Here is a 20,000-nt window from a genome sequence, read left to right as displayed (position 1 = left end):
CAACGTAAAACCAGAATTCTTTCTCATTGGGCTTCTTCTCACAACACGTTTAATGATGGTGATACAAGTGTAATTAGGGAGTACAAGATAAAGAAGGGACCCGTTGTGAAAGAATTATTTCCTTGTGCACATTATTGTTTGGAGATGGCCTTGCTCTAGGCCTCCGGCCATTTCACCTTGTCCAATGTGCCTCGTCAGGATACGTATATTTATTTTTTCGTCCTCTCCCTCCACCCTCTCCATCTTCATCTTCCTATCCTTTTCCTTTCCTTCTTCTTGTTCAGTGTGACGGCAGATTCAAAGCCATTCCAGCGTCAGGTCGTGTGGACTATCCCCAAGTGCCATAGATTGTTGTCGATCCTCAGTTGATTTATTATCGTTTGTCTGCCGTTGTTTTTGCCGTTGGCAAGAACACCTTTTAAGAATCGTCATTGAATTGACGGAGCTCCTCGAGATGACTGATATACTTACCTTGAAGGTCATTATCGCCACGGTCTTGGCATGGCCTCAAAAATAAAATTCGCAAATTATGTAATTGGGATGAAGTAATCAGCATTGCCTACTACTAGTACTACTACTACTACTACTACAGGGCATGATAGGTAAGGTGGAGGAGAGTGGAAGGGGGGTTAGTGTAGAAAAAAAATGAAATGAAAGTTGAATTCATAATTGGTCAGTTAATTCTAGTTGGTTTCGTTTTAGTTAGAAGGCAGGATAGATAAGATGGGGGAGAGGGAGGGAGGGGGGATTTGGGGGAAGGAAAGAATGAAATGGAAGGAAGTAAGAGTTATGATAGATGTGGGGCAAACCCACTTGCTCGGTTAGTTTATAGTCTTTCGGACTTTTTTTTTTTCGTTAGTTTTCTGCTGATAAGGAATCATGTTTGGGCGCCTATTTTTAACATTTGGCTGTATTTATGGGGGGAAAAAATCTTATCCCCGAAAATTTTCTTCTAAGGTAAAAGGGTCTTCGACTGTTTTCTATAGTATCAAGTATACTTAATAACATATCAAAAGTCTGTCACATTCTGATCACTGATATGATAGTTCAAAGATGACATCCAAAATTGCCACTGAATCACTAGATTATCCATTACTTTTGTATCAACCTTCCTTGTAAGGGAAAAGAAACATTTTGGTATATAGGTAGATTTTTTCATTATACAATCAAGGTAGTTTCGATATTTAATCCAATGTTTTGTGAATCCAGTTAGCATATTCAGATTCTACTGAATCCATTGCATTTTTGTGAAATCCAAAATGGCTGTTTGATATTGCCGCCAAACTAAGAGAGTTCGTGTGTACTCCTTGACATGTGGTTTTGATGGCTGACCCAGTGTTTATTCTACCTTTGTCCCAGATACTCCCTCTCCACGCCAGATATCTGAGGGTACCATAGCTGCAGTAACCCCATCTTTATAAGGCAAAGGAACAGACTCGCGCCACTTGGCCCGAACACCACTATCTCTCTCTCTCTCTCTCTCTCTCTCTATATATATATATATATATATATATATATATATATATATATGTGTGTGTGTGTGTGTGTGTGTGTGTGTGTGTGTGTGTGTGTGTGTGTGTGTGTGTGTGTGTGTGTGCGCGCGCGCTCGCGAGTGAGTTTGCATGTTTTATCCGCATATTTGGAAAATAAATAAATAAATAAATAAATCCCGACCCGCCTCCATTTTTTTTTCATGTGTACCTTTGGTAAGAGTCCGCAGGTCTGGAGCTCACTATCACAACTTCGCTGAGGAGAGGCTCCCGACACCCGTCTCCTTACATGAGAGACCTGTTAGCCTGACTATCTGTTGTAAAATCTTTAAAAGCATTTGAAGTAATAAACTGTGAGAAGCCTGAAAAGGGGACTGCGATTTGACTGTTCATATGAGTCATATGCGAACATATGAGTAGATCAAAACTTCATAAACCATCTAAATGTAATTATTCCCCACATACATCCATGGACATCTTCGTATCAGCATAACCGACGTTACAGTAACACAACAGCACTAGTACGCTTGATAACCAGGCATTCCCCTTTTCACACGTGGCCACCGTATGACAGGAAATAATCGTACCTCCACCAACTTACCAATATAAAACCCCCATCTCACTAAAGGGCCATTTACACAGTCTGAATGGGGTATTTGGTCGTCAAACACGTTTGTCGAACGTGTTTGGCAACCAAATACCCTATTCACACAGTCAAACATCACTTCAAACACTTGTTTGACAAACCGGGTTTGTCAAACCGTTTGACCGTCTAAATGCCCCTTAACACGCATGCTGATCTACTGCCCAATTTACACAGCACTCTGCAATAACTACGTGTTATCTACGAATATCTTCTCAAACAAGACCAAAACACACATTCCGATATTTATTACAGGGGGCATATCAAAGCATATAAAACATACTGATACGCGGTTTATAAAAAAAAAAAAACAGTTCCATAATGTTACACACACATATGTACATACATATTCTAATAAAAACTGCAGCAAATGAGTTAGAAATAAATTGCTTTCGAAAAATGGATTTCTATTGAAAGGAGAGGGAAAGAAGTAAATTTCCAATAGACATTGGGGAATATTGAAAAAAATTAACACACTGCACAGGAAATGTAAAATGAAAACAACACACAGTATATATATATATATATATATATATATATATATATATATATATATATATATATATATATATATATATATCAACCACAATTCACTTAATTCTAAGCCATCGAGTCCTTAGCTGTATCACGTTTCAATTTCTGTATGTACGCCTCCTCGAGGTTCTCGGTGTTGATGGCCTAGAATTAAAGTGAATTGTGGTTGGTAAATGTAAACTTTTTACTGCGACCCATTCAGTGTTGTTCATATATAAACTTGGATATGCCTTTGGGAATGTTAAAACGCACAAGCCTGGAAACCCCCTCCGCCCTATCATCAGCCAAACACCTACAGTTACCTACAAACTTGCCAAACGCCTTAACTCCTTAATAACCCCATACATCCCAACCTCCTACAGCCTAAAATCGTCGCAGGAATTCCTCACCATCCTTGAATCCTCCCAACCAGTAGGGGTCATAGCCTCATTAGATGTTGAGAATCTGTTCACAAATGTGCCAGTAAAAGAGACTATTGACCTCATCTGCCAGAGTATCTACCACAAGCCCAACTCAACACCCCTCGCCGTCCCTGAAGCAATCCTCCGAGAACTCCTTGAAATCTGCACGATGGAAGCTCCCCTCTACGGTCCAGATGGGAAAATGCGCATACAGGTAGACGGCGTGGCAATGGGATCCCCCCTTGGACCACTCTTCGCCAACTTCTATATGGGATCCATCGAAGAGAAAGTCTTCAACGACCATCCTGACATGCAGCCCTGTATCTACGCCCGGTATGTTGACGACATTTTCATTAGCGCAAAAGATTCCCAATCTGTAACTCAACTCTCACACACATTCAAGAAACATTCAACCCTCAATTACACCTATGAACACCAACGCAACGATGGCACCCTCCCATTCTTAGATATACTAGTAGGCACAGCCTCAGATCGATTCACGACTGAAGTCTACGTCAAAGACACTAACCTTGGTTTCTGTCTTAACGGCAGTAGCGAATGCCCAGAACGCTACAAACAAAGCGTGATCCGATCACTAGTGAACCGAGCCTTCTCCCACAGCAGTACATGGAAAACCACGAACAACGAACTCCAACGTATAACAACACTACTTGTCAACAACGGCTATCCACAACACTCCATCGAATCCATTATCAAAAACAAGATGAACTCCTTTACCGGCCAACCAACACCCACAAACACCAATATACCAACACTGGACCTGTACTACAAAGGACATATGAACACCGGCTACAAAGAAGACGAAAGAACACTTCAAAATATTATCACACGTAACATTCGACCCAACAACCCAGACACTAAGATACGCCTAATCGTATACTACAAAACCTCCAAAACACACACCCTGGTTATTAAGAACAACAGCCAGCCCCCCAACCCTCCTCTACAAGAAGTCAACGTCGTGTATAAGTTTGATTGCCCTGTCGGTGATTGTCAGCACCGCACCTCCTCATACATTGGCATGACTTCTATGACCCTCTCCAAAAGACTCTCATACCACCTCCAGAATGGCGCCATCAAAACACATATGACAAAAGAACACAAAACCACCATCACCAGACAAACACTAAACGAAAACACTAAAGTAATCTACAAAGCCCACGACCCCCTTCGCCTTAGGATGGCCAAAGCAGTGAACATATACATCGAGAAACCTTCCATTAACATACAACTCATGCCCACAACCACACTCCCAAGCAGTAGACGCACATAACACAAACAATAACACCCCTTTCCACAATCCACAAGGAAGTTGCTACTTCCACGTACGCAGCGCTACGGATCACGGCTACATGAAATGACCTCTCCCAGTGTTCGGCCAATGTACGGCCTGTATTTAAACATTGTAATCACCAACTATTGTTACTCCCTCCCTGAGGATGACCGATTAAGGTAGAAATACGTATAGGAGAATTAAAAAAAAAAAAAGAGAAAACCGCACCCAATGTCTTTTGGACACCTTCTCAGCTATTTGGAACCACCACAAAAACTTGTTGCACGAGAGAAATTAAAGCTCCAATATAAACTCAACAACGCCATTGTCGCTGTAGATTTCTTGAAATCATATATATATATATATATATTTATATACACATTTATGCAATAAGAACACTAGGAACGTGTGTTTTATAAATGCAAGGTAACCACTTAAGAAAATAAACAAACGGATCAGAGCGCTTTCGTAAATTACATCTTCAGTGTAAATTACAAAGAAAGAGGGTACAGCGAACATAATATAGTAGGACAATAGTATAAGGAACTCACTAGGGAAGGTTGTGGAAATCACTAGGTGAGGTTGTGGAACTCACTAGGAAAGGTTGTGGAACTCACTAGGAAAGGTTGTGGACGAATTGTCCGGGCGTGGGTCACACGTCCAGCATTCTTACATTTTGTAATTATTGGCTATTTCTTTGCAAATATAATTATCAATTTTGTACAATCCTAAGTTAAGGTTAAAGTTATTATCATTTGTGATTTTAATCAGGCAACTTTCAATTAAATTCCTTTCGGCAATTACAATTTTAAATTAATCAGTTATGATATAGTGTCATTATTTACAAAAGTTCCAATAATTGATCTCATAGAATTCCTTAAAGTCGAACTAGACAAACATGTACTGCCACTCCCGACACATAGCATTGTTCAGTTAATTGAACTTTGCATTAAAGATTGCAAATTTCAGTTTCATGATAAATACTATGCCCAAACTTTCGGCATGAGCATGGGAAATTGTCTTTCTCCCGTGCTCAGCAATTTATATATGGAATTCTTTGAGAGCAAGATTTTAAGTAAGATAATTCCACCAGGAATAATTTGGCTACGGTATGTCGATGACATTCTTTGTCTATGGCCTGATCATTTAGATGAGTCACAAATCTTCAAACAAATTAATAACCTAGTCAAGTCAATCAAATTCACGATTGAAGTGGAAAATGATGGTGTGCTACCCTTTCTAGACGTTAATATTCATCGTAAAGAAAGAAACCTTACATTTAGTGTGTATAGAAAACCAACTAATGTAAACTCATACATCCATTACTATTCTTCCCACCCTGATAATGTAAAAAGATCGGTTTTCTCATCAATGTTCCTTAGAGCTTTACGGGTCTGCAGTCCCGAGTACATTGATGAGGAAATAAGAAATGTTTACGATATTAGTTTTGGATTAAAATATCCTAAACATTTCATTGATGTTTGTTACATTTTTGCAAGGAAAACGTATTACAATTCTCAGCCTAACAAATCCAAAGTCCATAATAACCTAGTAGTTTTACCTTACCAAGAAAATTTAACTATTGTTCCCAAATTACTTAAGAATTTTAACATCAATGTAGCCTTCAGAAATAATAAAACTATCAAACAATACCTAATTAATCATTCTGAAAATTGCCAAAAAGGCTGTGTGTACAAAATTCCTTGCAAAATATGTGATAAATTCTATATCGGTCAAACGGCAAAAGATCTTTCTGTCAGGATAAAACAACACAAGAAATGTGTCAAAGACGGGAATGAGTCAAGTGCCATTTTTAAACATTTAAGCACTTTTAATCACCCTATCAACTGGGAAAACGCTAGAGTGATTACTTTCAACAATAATTTTGTCGAAAGGAATTTAATTGAAAGTTGCCTGATTAAAATCACAAATGATAATAACTTTAACCTTAACTTAGGATTGTACAAAATTGATAATTATATTTGCAAAGAAATAGCCAATAATTACAAAATGTAAGAATGCTGGACGTGTGACCCACGCCCGGACAATTCGTCCACAACCTTTCCTAGTGAGTTCCACAACCTTTCCTAGTGATTTCCACAACCTCACCTAGTGATTTCCACAACCTTTCCTAGTGAGTTCCTTATACTATTGTCCTACTATATTATGTTCGCTGTACCCTCTTTCTTTGTAATTTACACTGAAGATGTAATATACGAAAGCGCTCTGATCCATTTGTTTATTTTCTTAAGTGGTTACCTTGCATATGTATATATGTATATATATATATATATATATATATATATATATATATATATATATATATATATATATATATATATGTTTTAGGGGAAGTCTTTCTCGTAAACAGTTCCTGTTAAATGCTAAAGCACAAGTGGCATCAATGATTTTAAGAGAACATTTCTCTAACTCTGTATTTCCTTTTCGCTTCATAATTCAAACTCTGCAGTAAAAGGCTTCAGAATGTTGATTCATTTTACCGACAGCTGTTTCAACCATTGTAATGGTTGAAACAGCTGTTTGTAAAATGAATCAACAATCTGAAGCCTTTTACTATTTAATAGAAATATATATATATATATATATATATATATATATAAATATATTACACACACACACACACACATATATATATATATATATACACATGTATATATATATGTATATATATATATGTATATATATATATATATATATATATATGTGTGTGTGTGTGTGTGTGTGTGTGTGTGTGTGTGTGTGTGTGTATATATATATATATATATATAAATATATATGTATATATATATAAATATATATATATATATATAAATATATATATATATATCAAGCTTGGCTTTTCTCAGCTTGACTATCGCCATTTTGTTGATTCCTGAGTCTACCTGATCATCTTAATGATTTTTGTGGTTCCGTGGAGTGCTTATGTGTGTTCTGATCCTCTGTGGGGTTCCTGTGTGTGGGTGGTCTCTGTGCTTGAAACTATCTTTCTGTGTGCAATTGTCTCCTAAGAGTAGGTCTTATGCTTGCCCATTAGTATCAGGTTGCAAGTCCTTTATAATTACGGCCTACAAAAGGATCTATTACTGCGACAGCTTCCGTATTACTTAACGTGGTTTCCCTGTCGAGATGGCGTCATGCATGCATACATACATACATACATACATGCATACATACGTAATACATACATACATATACATACATGCATACATACATGCATGCATACATACATACATGCACATACGCGCACACACACATACATACATATATACATACACATACGTACACACACACACATACATACATTACAAAGGATTACAAAAGAGCATGCCGACAGGAGACCGTCCATAACTAGGTCGGATGCCAAATAAATAGAAATTATAATAATATGAATAATAATAGATATATAAGTAAATAAATAAATAGATAAAGTTAAATGATGAACAGGTAAATAGTAAATAATAATGAATTGGCAGATAAATAATAATAATGATAATCAAGGAAATATTAATAAACAGACAAATAATAAACAAATAAATAAATAATATAAAATAAATGGCAGGCATTACAGCATCTTGTTTGGTGTTTATTTAAATTCTAAACGAATCTTAAAGCTTCAAACTGAACTACTTTGCATTGCCTCTGCAGGAAGTTTAATCCATTCATTAGCTACACGGTTGGCGAAGTTGTTTCTACCCACTTCCAAATTAAATCTATTTCCTGACAGTTTGAGACCATTGTTTCTGGTCAGATTCTCATTCAGTGTGAAAATGTTGTCACTTTTGATGCTGTCAATCCCCTTTAGAAACCTAAAGACCTATATCAAGTCACCTCTGAGTCTACGCTTTTTTTTTTCTTTCTTTTTTTTAGGGAAACAGATTCATATGTTTTAGTTGATTTTCGTATGATTTATTTTTGATAAATGGAATCAGTTTTGTGGGTCGCCGTTGTACTTTTTCCAATCTGTCAGTGTCTTTAATGAAATTCGATGACTATACGGAAACGACATATTCCACATGTGGATCAAGTAATGATTTATATACACATGTACACACACACATTCAGTGGCGCGGTTGGTAGAGCGATGATCTACTAGCATGGTGGTGCCCGTAGTGCTTGGTTCGAATCCTGCCTAAGGCCGAAATTATTTCGGTACAGCTGCGCTTCGGGTCGTTACTCTGACTCTCGTGGGCGGGGAGTTGGGTGTGTGTGTGTGTAAGGTCATAGCATTACCCATAGATCGGACCTACGAGCTCTGAGCTCTCTTCCAGGAGGGAAATAGCTGTCAATCACGAGTCCAACACGTGATCCAAAAGACCAAAGACCAAGTGAATACACACACACACATATACAGATACACCAAAATATCTTTTCCCCCTTGTAAACGGGGGGTGGCCTAGTCAAAGCATATACCCAATCTTCACCCATCCCACATTTATCCAATACACATTTGTTGTCCCTTTTATCCTACCTCCTTGTGGACGAAAAATCATCCTTGTCCCTCACCCACTGTTCAGTTCAGAAGCAATGCAGCAAGAAATAGCACCTCCACGGCAGGGCCCGACAGCCGAAATTGGTTTACCCCCACAACTTCATTAGATGGCTACCCTCCCCCATCATCCACTCAAGAAATTGCAGAACCAAAAGGAAAAGATCCTTTCGGGTCACGTAAATTGCTCATCCACTCACGCCTATCTCATGTCCTCTCTATTCCCTGCTCGACAGACATTCTTTTTGTACCTAAGGCCCCTTCAGCCCATCCATCCATCCCATTCTTGGACTTCCCCTCAAGTTCATTCCGTCCATCTCTGTCTTTTACACTCTTTTTGCAAGTCATATTTCTCTCATTCTTTCCCTAACCATCCCAGTATTCATTCATCAATCATATTTGACAACTCTCTTTTCACCTTTGATCTCTGTCTCACTTCCTCATTTCTCACTCCACCCATAGAGTGACATAATGTTACAGAGCGTAAATATAGATGAAATTATTTTTTTTTCTGCCTCTAATACATTAAATCAAAGAAATTTTCGCATTACGTTTTGCATTAGCAATAGAAGGTTCCCTTGGCAAGTTACCTTTTTAGAAATTCGATAAATAAGGTAATCAGTATACTGTTGAACTTTGGTTATGATGATTACGAATTAGGCATCTCTTACTGTATACCAGTGATCAAGGTGATCTGAATAAAGAAGGGCTGACTGTAACCTGCTGAGGGTGGCGTGTCGTGGCTAGTCCAAAGCGAGGAACTTCGGAATATGTCAGTGAAGTGCGGAATGAAACACAAATCTCCAAAATTCCAATTGGAAAACTGTCAGCACAGGAAGGGAGCGAGTAATTTAATAAAACTGAGGACATCCAGGCCCATACGAGTATGATGAAGCTCAAGTGACTGAGAGCAGCGGCCATAATAACGTCACGAGAGTAGTGATAAAATCATCAACCCTTTTTGCTTAACAAAATATTTCACATTGTTGACCAGTTGATAGACTTAATGAGACATATATTTCTAGATTCCTCGACACGCTTCCAAAGTGCAGACGTAAAGGAAGTAAGGTCATACCCGTTTTGGAGAAAAAAAAAATAATAAGCCAACACCAAAGGAAAGAAGTAATGACATACACTGAAGACTAGTAAATTTTCATGAGTGCTGATGAAGCCACTGATAGGAGCACATTTAAGAATTGTGGTATTGTAGCGAAATTTTCCTGTTTTAAAACAAAAAAAGTTAAAGGTAAACTGTTAGATCTTACAAACACTTAAAGGAGACAGAGGGCAGGTGCAACAAGGGAAATATTTCATTATGATCATAAGATTATAATGAAATAGTTTGATCAGAATAATTTACCAAGGTATCTTTTTCATAAATGTGTACCTGATGGCGCAAGCAATATCACAGCAATTAGATATTCTATAGTAGACCGCCTCACTAATGAAATGTCATGCACCATATTACTGAAATGCATTTGCTATTCTACCCACATTTGTTCCTCGCTCGCAGCTGAAGCTTTCTCGTGAGTGTGACGACTTGGTACGAAGTGGTTATGGTAATTTATCTCACAGTTCCAAGAGGAGGTACGAACTAATAGAATTTAAAGAATTTTATTAAGTGAAGCCTCACAAAGTTATTTATATCTATTGTGCGAGTGGTCACATGACCACTTGCACATCTATCAAACACGTTGGCTTTCCTACCATGCAGCAGTTAAAATATTGCTTAACAATGAGATACATTAAAGCTTGATTTGGCATACCTGCATAAAAGAAACTACTAACTACCTCGATCTTAGAAATGTTGAAAGACCCCTCGGTCTATTTCCACTTCACCTTTCATAACTATATCCTTCCTAAACTTAACGACTTATTATTCTTTTCCAGGACTAGAAAATCATAATTTATGTTCTCGATAGCTCTTTCTTCTGATATTTTCATTTGTTAAACAAACCGCATTTAACTGGTGAAATGAAGTGCATATATTTTGTCATTTGACCAATCTAGTCCGATTATTCTCTTCCAGTCATTTGTGCCTTTGTTGAGGTCACCCCTAACTAAAGTATTTTCTCTCGGGCAAAACGAGTGAACCACAAGAAGGGATGTGAACATCACTGAGCTACGAGAGGATTCGAACAGTTTGTTGTGGTTGACGCAACAAGTAACAGGTGGTGGAGTGGCGAATTGCAGTGTTACACAATAGTCATATTATCTGTGTTAGCTAAGGGATATGCAGGTATTGTGATAAAGAAATATTTGTTAATTCTATATATGATTGATTTTATAGAAATCCATCGCAACTCCTTAAATGAAATCAACTTAACCTACATCCTGTGATAGTACTATCAGTGCCGAGTGGGCTGTTGCCCGCATAATCGTCAATAGTTTAATCCATCTTTGAGGGAATACCTTTGGTAGAACGAATATTCACCATTCAGTTGATTTTCATTCTCTCAAAGTAAGCACAGGTAATTTATGTTTTCAAGGCCAGCTACGCCAGTCTCTTCTTGTCCAGTTTTAGATAGATTCAACTATACTATACTCTATAGACAGTCTGTAGTCTATCACTCTCTGGTTCAATGATAAAATCCTCCACGTCATGCCACGCATAAAACATAGTGTCTTGTGTCGTCTCTTGAACTACTTAAAATTCCATTTGCTTGTCATTTCTATTCCAGTATCATTCAAACACATTTTTATTCATTTATTTTTTTCATTTGAAAGGTATTTTGTTTTCTATGGAATGGTTATGTTGGGTTAGGTCAGGTCAGGTTCGGAGGTATTGGACGACATTTGAAGATTACATCTTGGTTCAACCAGCATAAAAGTATCATCTCTACAGCTGAACCAAGTTGATGATCTTCCAGTATTTGCATTAACTTAAGTAATCTGGTTTCCCATATCTAAAGTAATTGTCTGATATACCATAACACAATTTTTAAATGTAATTTGGCTTTAATAGGAAGTCAATGAAGCTTTATCAGTACAGGTGTAATTCTCTCATGTCTTGCCACATCTTTTATTAATCTAGCAGCCCTGTTCATGATATAATGTAATTTCCTTAGCTGGTAGTTTGGCAGTTCATAGTATAATGAATTACAGTAGTCAAATCTACAAATAATATGATTGTATAGTAAGTTTTCTCAGTGAAGATCATCAATATATTTCTTTACAAATGCAATATTTCTCAGATGATAGCCTGCCATTATAACAATTTTGTCTATTTGTTCATTCATGGATAGATTTCTATTAACACTCCTAAATCCTTCACTGATTTACTTGCATCAGTCTCACTACCTCCAATATTTAGAATGAATATCCTCCAACCTACTTAGATTTCCTCTTTTTCTAACAATCAGACACTCAGTTTTATCCTCTTTCAATTTTAACAGTTTCAAATCCATCCATTCCTTAATTTCTATCATAATCTCTCTTAGCTTTCTTACTGTGTCATCAACATTATTGAATGTTAAATAGAACTATCATCAGCAAATACCTTAAAGCTTACTCCATATCTCTTTAGTATATGTGATAGTTCAATTGTATAGATATAAAAAAGAATAGGACCCAGTACACTACCTTGTGGAACCCTCAATCATGCACACAAACAACACAACATACACTCAATAAAGGATTTGTGGGAAAACCCAGTTTCTGCTGTGGCATTCCTTGGGGAGACGGGACTGCTCGGACAGACAGTCTAGGGAACGACAACAACAACAACAACCCTTCTTGATAGATTCTGGGTTCTTGATAAGGAATTTCCTATCTGTACACCAAAGGTTCTCCTTTCAATGTAGTCCTTCATAAGCTCCAGTGCATCACCTTCAACACCAATATTTTTCAGATCTTCCACTAACAAACTATGCACCACACTATCAAAAGCAGCACTCATGTCCAAAAAGATCAGAACACCACACTTTGCATCATCCATCAAAGGAATCAAATCATTTATCACAGAAGATAGTGCAGTTTCTGTTGAGTATATTTGTCTATCAGCTGATTGTTTATTAAGCAAAACTTGTTTTCGTTGTACAAATTCTATAAGTTGATCCAGAATAATACGTTCTATCATCTTTGATAAGAAAGATAAATTGACACTGGTCTATGTGAGTTTAAAAGTAGACTATTTAGAGCTCCCTTGATAACAGGTTTAATAAAAGCAACTTTTTCACTTTTAGGAAGAATACTCTTGACTATGCATAGGTTGATTTATTATTTCAAGTGCCAGCATTTTTCATGAGTGGTCAACATAGTTATAGTGACAGTTTTCCAATAGTTCCTTTTTGTTCCTGCTGGGTTTATTCTAATTGCAGGAGTGACCTCCTCATCATACCAGTTGTAGGGCGGTGTGTTTTTCTGCTGCCCACTTCATTATTCAGCAACAAAATCTGGTATTAATGGTCATTTCATCTTGGTCGTAGGAATCCATAAACAGAGTGGGCACCATTGATAAACTATGTGGCCTATATATCAGGCTCTTATATTTCTTCAGTTGATACTTTGGTAGAAAACTGTAAAAGATTGAATTACAATAGTTGAGTGTTCAGTATATAATCAATAATTATCATGTTCAGCACCTGTTCTTCCAAAGACTTTCTAATAAATCTGATATTCCTTGGATGGTAACCCAATATTTTAACCATATTTATCTTTGAATCTAACAGTTGAAAAATCATATAGAGTTTGTAGATGTCTTTTTCATCCCAAGTATCAAACATTCCATTTTACCCATGTTATTTTTCTGGATCGTATTTTCATCTAACTTGTTCCATTCACATGGAAAGCTATACTTCTTAACATCTTTCAAACAAGCTTGATTTTTAGATTTCTCATTGTGACCTCTTGATCTTTAATCCTATACCAGCAGATCCTCTCTCGTTTTTCTTTATACATTTTCTGATCCAAATGCTATTATATTACCTCTCATGTTGCTTCTCCAGTGTGGGGAAGTTCCATGTTTTTGCTCATATCTCTCTCTCTCTCTCTCTCTCTCTCTCTCTCTCTCTCTCTCTCTCTCTCTCTCTCTCTCTCTCTCTCTCTCTCTCTCTCTCTCTCTCTCTCTCTCTCTCTCTCTCTCCCTCTCTCCCTCCCTCTCTCTCCCTCCCTCTCTCTCTCCCTCTCTCTCCCTCTCTCTCTCCCTCCCTCTCTCTCTCCCTCCCTCTCTCTCTCCCTCTCTCTCTCCCTCCCTCTCTCCCTCCCTCTCTCCCTCCCTCTCTCTCTCTCTCTCTCTCTCTCTCTCTCTCTCTCTCTCTCTCTCTCTCTCTCTCTCTCTCTCTCTCTCTCTCTCTCTCTGTCTCTCTCTCTGTCTCTCTGTCTCTCTCTCTGTCTCTCTCTCTGTCTCTCTCTCTGTCTCTCTCTCTGTCTCTCTCTCTGTCTCTCTCTGTCTCTCTCTCTCTCTCTCTCTCTCTCTCTCTCTCTCTCTGTCTCTCTCTCTCTCTCTCTCTCTCTCTCTCTCTCTCTCTCTCTCTCTCTCTCTCTCTCTCTCTCTCTCTCTCTCTCTCTCTCTCTCTCTCTCTCTCTCTCTCTCTCTCTCTCTCCTCTCTCTCTCTCTCTCTCTCTCTCTCTCTCTCTCTCTCTCTCTCTCTCTCTCTCTCTCTCTCTCTCTCTCTCTCTCTCTCTCTCTCTCTCTCTCTCTCTCTCTCTCTCTCTCTCTCTCTAAATTTTACATTTCTCTTTTTACACTCTGGGCTCCATAAACCATACCCAGGCCATCCTGTAGGAGTTGCCAACCTCTTTTCTTTTCACTTTCTTCACAATCTTGGCATCATCTACAAATAAGTTTCCATGTACCTGCTCCATTTGTCATGTTATTGATATACAGTAGGAACATTACATTGCTGGAGTGAGCCCTGTGGTACCCCACTAGTCACTTCTCCAATTCATCATCTCATCTCTCAGTACTGTTTACTTAGTCTTCTACCCACTCCAGGGTGCTCCCATAAAGGTCTCTTAAATTTTCCAGCTTCCATATTAGTCATGAAGTGGTCTTTCTGTTGATGTGTTGTGTCCTGCTGCATTGCTCCTGATTCAAAGCAGTGGGCGAGATGTAGGGATGACACATCATCCAGGAGGAGCCAAAAAAAAAGAGGGAGGGAGGGAGAGGTGATGAATAGGAGTGGAGTGAGTGGGAGTGGAATTATACCTTTTGACTTTGGCTACCTCTTGTAAGGGGGAAAAGCCCTTGGTATATATATATATATGTATATTAACCTTTAGTGTGGTACCTTGTCAAAAGCCTTTTCCAAGTCCAAATATTCGCATTCCATCCCTCTCTCATGCAGCATATGAGTAGTAGAACTTTTATTAGTGTTGGAAATGGTGTGAGTGAATGGTTTGAGGTGAAGGTTGGTTGTGCCTGAGTTGTGTAATATCACCATGACTATTCAACTGGAGGTAAATACAAGGATCATGGGAAAAGTTTGGAGGTGGTTAGTGAGAGTGAAGGGAGGTGAGTCAGTTGTTTACTGATGACGCTGCTTTTGAGTGGGTCAAAGGAGGGTCTAAGGCAGCTAGTAATGGAACTCAGGAGGGTATGTGAGAGAAGAAAATTGAAAGTAAGTGATGAAGAATATAATAGGAGGGCTTTGCAGTGGGTTAGAGTTCAGTCTTAAAGGAGAGAGACTGGAGGAAGTGAAGAGTTTTAAGTATTTATGGCCACATGTAGCAGGGAATGGAGATGGTGGAGATGAATTATTGCATAATAGAAGCAAATAAGTGTCTGTGGGGAATGAAAAGTTTAATAAGAAACCAGTATCTAGGGATAAGCACAAAGAGGAGGCTGTATGAAGGTGTGAGTGTCCCTATGAGACTGTATGGGGCTGAGACTTCGAATGTAAGGATGGCAGAAAGGAACTTAAATGTATTTGAGATGAAGTGTGTAAGAAATATGGTGGTAATTACAAGGATGTATAGAGTAAGGAATGAGGTAAGGTAGGGAGTGGGGATAAAAGAGAGTTGGCAGGTAGGGGTTGATCAAAGAATACTGGGATAGTTTGAGCATAGGGAGAGAATGTGGAAGGCAGAGGTGGGTGGAGGGAACTTGAGGTGGAAACCAAGACTTGGATGGATGGGGTGAAGGGGGTCTTGGGTATAAGGGGGAGAGTTTGTAGAGCAGGGAAGGGAGAGGGCAAGAGATGGGTGTGAATGGAGTGGTTGTAAATGGATGGTAAATTGATGTGGACTAAAGGGATTTCTTGTTTGTTATGTATTTTTGAGTGGCATTGCCATGTCATGAAGGATGGGGGGATGGACCAGCTTTGGTTGTTGGGTCCTGTCATGGAGGTGCTGTGCCTTGCTGCATTGCTTCTGACCCAAGTAGTAAGTGGAGGACAGGGATGACCCATCATTCATGAGTTAAGATAAAGGGGACAACAAATATGTGTTGAATAGGTGGAAGATGGTCACCCCCTTATAAGGTGGGAAAGTGCCTTTTGGTATGTATTTACCTAGTTATATTTTACAGGAAGGGGAGCTATGCTCATGGTGTCCCGTCTTCATATCTCATTTTATCTAGACTGTTTTTAAATTCATGTATTGTTTTTGCACATGCCACTTTCTCATCTAACTTGTTCCAAATGTCTATTACTCTGTGGGGAAAGCTGTTCTTTTTCAGGTATCTTCTATAACTGTGATTTCCTTTCTGTCCTCTTGTATTTCTACTATCCCATTTTATTAGATCCTCTCTATCAATAGTTTCTATGCCTTTCATGATTCTATAAATAGTTATCAAGTCTCCTCTCTCTCTTCTTTGCTCTAATGTCTGTAACTCAAGTTTTGCTAGTCTCTCTTCATATGATAGTTGGTGCCAATTTTGTAATTGCTCTTTGTATTCTTTCAAGTTTTGTTATACATTTTTTTGTACTTGGTGACCACGTCGTTGCTGCATATTCCAATCTTGGTCTTATCAAAATGACTATTATTTTCTTCACCCTTTCTTCGTCCAGGTATGTAAATGCCACTTTGATTGTTCTTATTAAGTTATAAGTTTCTCCAAAAATTTTGTTTATATGTTTCTCGGGGGATATTACCGGTATTCATAATAATGACTATCCTAGGTCCTTCTCATTTTTTACTTTTTTTATTTCTTCTCCCAATTTATATGATCCACTATTCTTTTTTTGCTTCATCCAAATTCCGTTATACTACACTTCTTAATATTGAATTCCATCTCCCACTTCCTACTCCATTCCCATACTTTATTGAGATCACTCTCTAGTGACTCACAATCTTCTTCACTGTTCACTTTTTTCAACAATTTTGCATCATCCGCAAAGAAGCTCATATAACTTTCAATTCCTTTATCCATATCATTAATATATATAGCAAACATTATTGGGGCCAGAACTGTTCCTTGTGGAACACCACTTATCACTTCATCCCAATTAGAGTGTTTGTCTCTTATCACCACTCTCATTTTTCTTTCATGCAAGAAGTCTTCCATCCACTTCAGCAGTTTGTCCTGTATTCCTCCTGCAGTTTCTAATTTCTTAAGCAACTTCTTATGTGGCACCTTATCAAAAGCTTTTTTCAGGTCTAGAAATGCACAATCAGCCCATCCATCTCTTTCTTGTATTACATCTATTAGCCTTGAATAGAAACACATTAAGTTTGTGACACATAATTGTCCTTGTCTAAATCCAAATTGCCTTGGATTTAGTACTTTTTTTTTTCCAAATGTGTTGCCAATCTAATTTTGATCATTCACAAATTTTACCTATCGTACTTGTAAGAGAGACTGGTCTATAGTTTGTAGGGTCTTCCTTGTTTCCCCCTTTATATATTGGTAGTATATTTGCTCTTTTCCAATCTTCTGGAACTTTTCCTTCTTCCAATGAAATGTTTATTAGACTATGTATTTTGTCTGTTAGTTCATTCCTGCATTCTCTCAAAATCCAACTTGCCATTTCATCTGGTCCATGCAATTTTCTGACATCGACATTACTCAAGTGTTTCATTATTTCATTCCTTGATACTTCTATCTCTTTCTTAGGGGGGACTTTCTCCTCCCATTCTATATCTCTAGGTTGTATGTTCTCCCTTGTAAACACCGATTTAAAATGCTTGTTCATAATTTCTACCATTTCTATTTTCTCTGTGTATTCAACTCCTCCTTGTAGTTTCTCTAATTCTTGTTTGTTTTTCAGTTTGTTGTTTACAAATATGTAAAATAGTTTTGGTTGATCTTTACATTTTTCTATGACATCTTTTTCATATTTTATCTTTTCTTCTCTGCACACTTGTACATATTCATTTCTATAACTATTATGTATTTTCCATTTTTCAGGACTTTTGTCTTTCTTCCATTTTATCCAAGCTTTATCCCTTTTGTCTTTCAACTCCCTACATCTGTTGTACCAGCACTTTACATACTCTTTTTCTTGCTTTTGTCTTGGAACATACTTTTCCACTCATAAATTTTTGTCAAAATATTCCATTTCTCTTCTACTGTTGTTTCCTCCTTGTGTATTCTTTCCCAGTTAGCTTTTTGAAGAAATTCTCTTATTTTATCAAAATTTGTTTTTTCATACATCAATCTTCCCTTTATTGTTCATTTTTTTCATGCATTTTTCCTCATTTAGTTCCAGTTCAATCAATATGTGGTCACTTTTGCTTATTGGTGTCTTATATTCAATCTTGTCCACAATTTTGGGTTCTGATGTGATTATTAGGTCCAGTCTTGATGGTTCTTCCTCATTTCTATACCTAGTATTCTCTTGTATCTATTGCGTCATTGTATGTTCTATAATCATATCAAGTAGTACATTTCCCCATATGTTGTCTCCACTCTTCACTGTCATCTCCTCCCAGCTGATTTCTTTACAGTTAAAGTCACCCATTATAACTATTCTTCCTCCATCTTCCATTATCTTATTTAGTGTTATCCTTGTGTCTTCTAACATATTTTTGTGTTCTTTCTCTTCCCATGAAGCCATTTTAGGTGGCACATAATTTACTACAAACTTCCTGCTCTTCCCATCCTTGTCCTCCACTTCCATCATAATCATCTCTACTCCATTCTTTCTATCTGTGACATTCCACACATTTAAATCCTTCTTAGTCAGGAACATAACTCCACCCCCTTGTTTTACCTCTCTGTTTCTAATCCAATAATTATATGCACCATGTCCTACACTGTTGGGTGGTAGTGGAACTTTCAATTTTGTCTCTACAATTCCCATTATGTCCGGTTCTTTTTCCTTCAGGTAATCATTCAGTTTGTTCAAGCCTGTCATTAAGCCATCTATATCCCTTCTGTTTTTCTCTGCCATGAACCATTTCCTCACTTTCATATTCACTACTCTCCAATAGAATTTCTCTTTTTCTGAATTTGTTCTTTTCTTGTTTTTTTCCTTAGCTTCTAGTCTTTTTGTTTTCTCCTCTCTTTCCTCTTTATTCATTTCTCTTTTTATCCATACCTGTTTATATTGATCACTGTCTGCTAGTTTCCCTGTTTTTGCTAAGATATTCTCTGCTGTTGTTTGTGACCTGAATTTAACCTTAATTGGTCTGGTCTTATCTGTATTGTATTTCCCTAGTCTATATATTTCTTCTAATCCTATCCCTGTTTCTGGTTCATCTTCATAAACTACTTTTAATATCTTATTTACTTTTTCCTATTCTTCCTTTATTCTTGTAGTCCTATTTAGATTATACTTCTCTTCCATCCCTAATATAATTATACACTTCTTTTTATCCACTATGTCTCTTACTATATTCTCCCTCATCACTTTAATAACTGTGTCCTTAGTTGGTTCTTTCATCTGCTGTTCCATTATACCTCTAAATTCCATTTTATTGTTCTCTTGTACTTTTTTCCAACCACTTACCTCTTTTGCTATGGACTCTTTATTACTCTTCAATTTCTCATTCTCATCTTTTACTTCTCTTAACTGTCTTTTTAATTCTTCTATTTCTTTAGTTAGGTTTTGATTCGCCTTCTTTAGTTCTTCCAGTTTATCAACTCTTTGAGTAATCAACATTAATTGGTTAAACCTAACTTCCCAATTTTCATTCATTTCTTTTAGTTTCTCCTCTAGATTTATTAGTCGGGGGAGGTTGTCATTTCCTCCCTCATTAAATCCATGGAAATAGTTATCTTCACCTTCCATTGCACTGCTCTTATCTA

General features: G+C 37.5%; 1 protein-coding gene across 3 annotated transcripts in view; it reads left to right on the top strand.

Moving 5' to 3' along the window:
- Nucleotides 1–10,984: 10,984 nt before the first annotated feature.
- Nucleotides 10,985–20,000, top strand: part of LOC143027072 (uncharacterized) — a 69,093-nt gene continuing 60,077 nt past the window's right edge. For 2 of the 3 annotated variants that reach the window (XM_076187992.1, XM_076187999.1), the window contains exon 1: nucleotides 10,985–11,108. The gene's annotated coding sequence lies outside the window, so the exon portion shown is untranslated. The remainder of the gene's footprint in view (nucleotides 11,109–20,000) is intronic. The other variant, XM_076187993.1, reaches the window with a different exon arrangement.

This window comes from Oratosquilla oratoria, chromosome 7, assembly GCF_046742065.1.
Source record: "Oratosquilla oratoria isolate Oo_2021 chromosome 7, ASM4674206v1, whole genome shotgun sequence".
Taxonomy (NCBI): domain Eukaryota; kingdom Metazoa; phylum Arthropoda; class Malacostraca; order Stomatopoda; family Squillidae; genus Oratosquilla; species Oratosquilla oratoria.
This window is presented reverse-complemented; position numbering and strand designations above follow the sequence as displayed.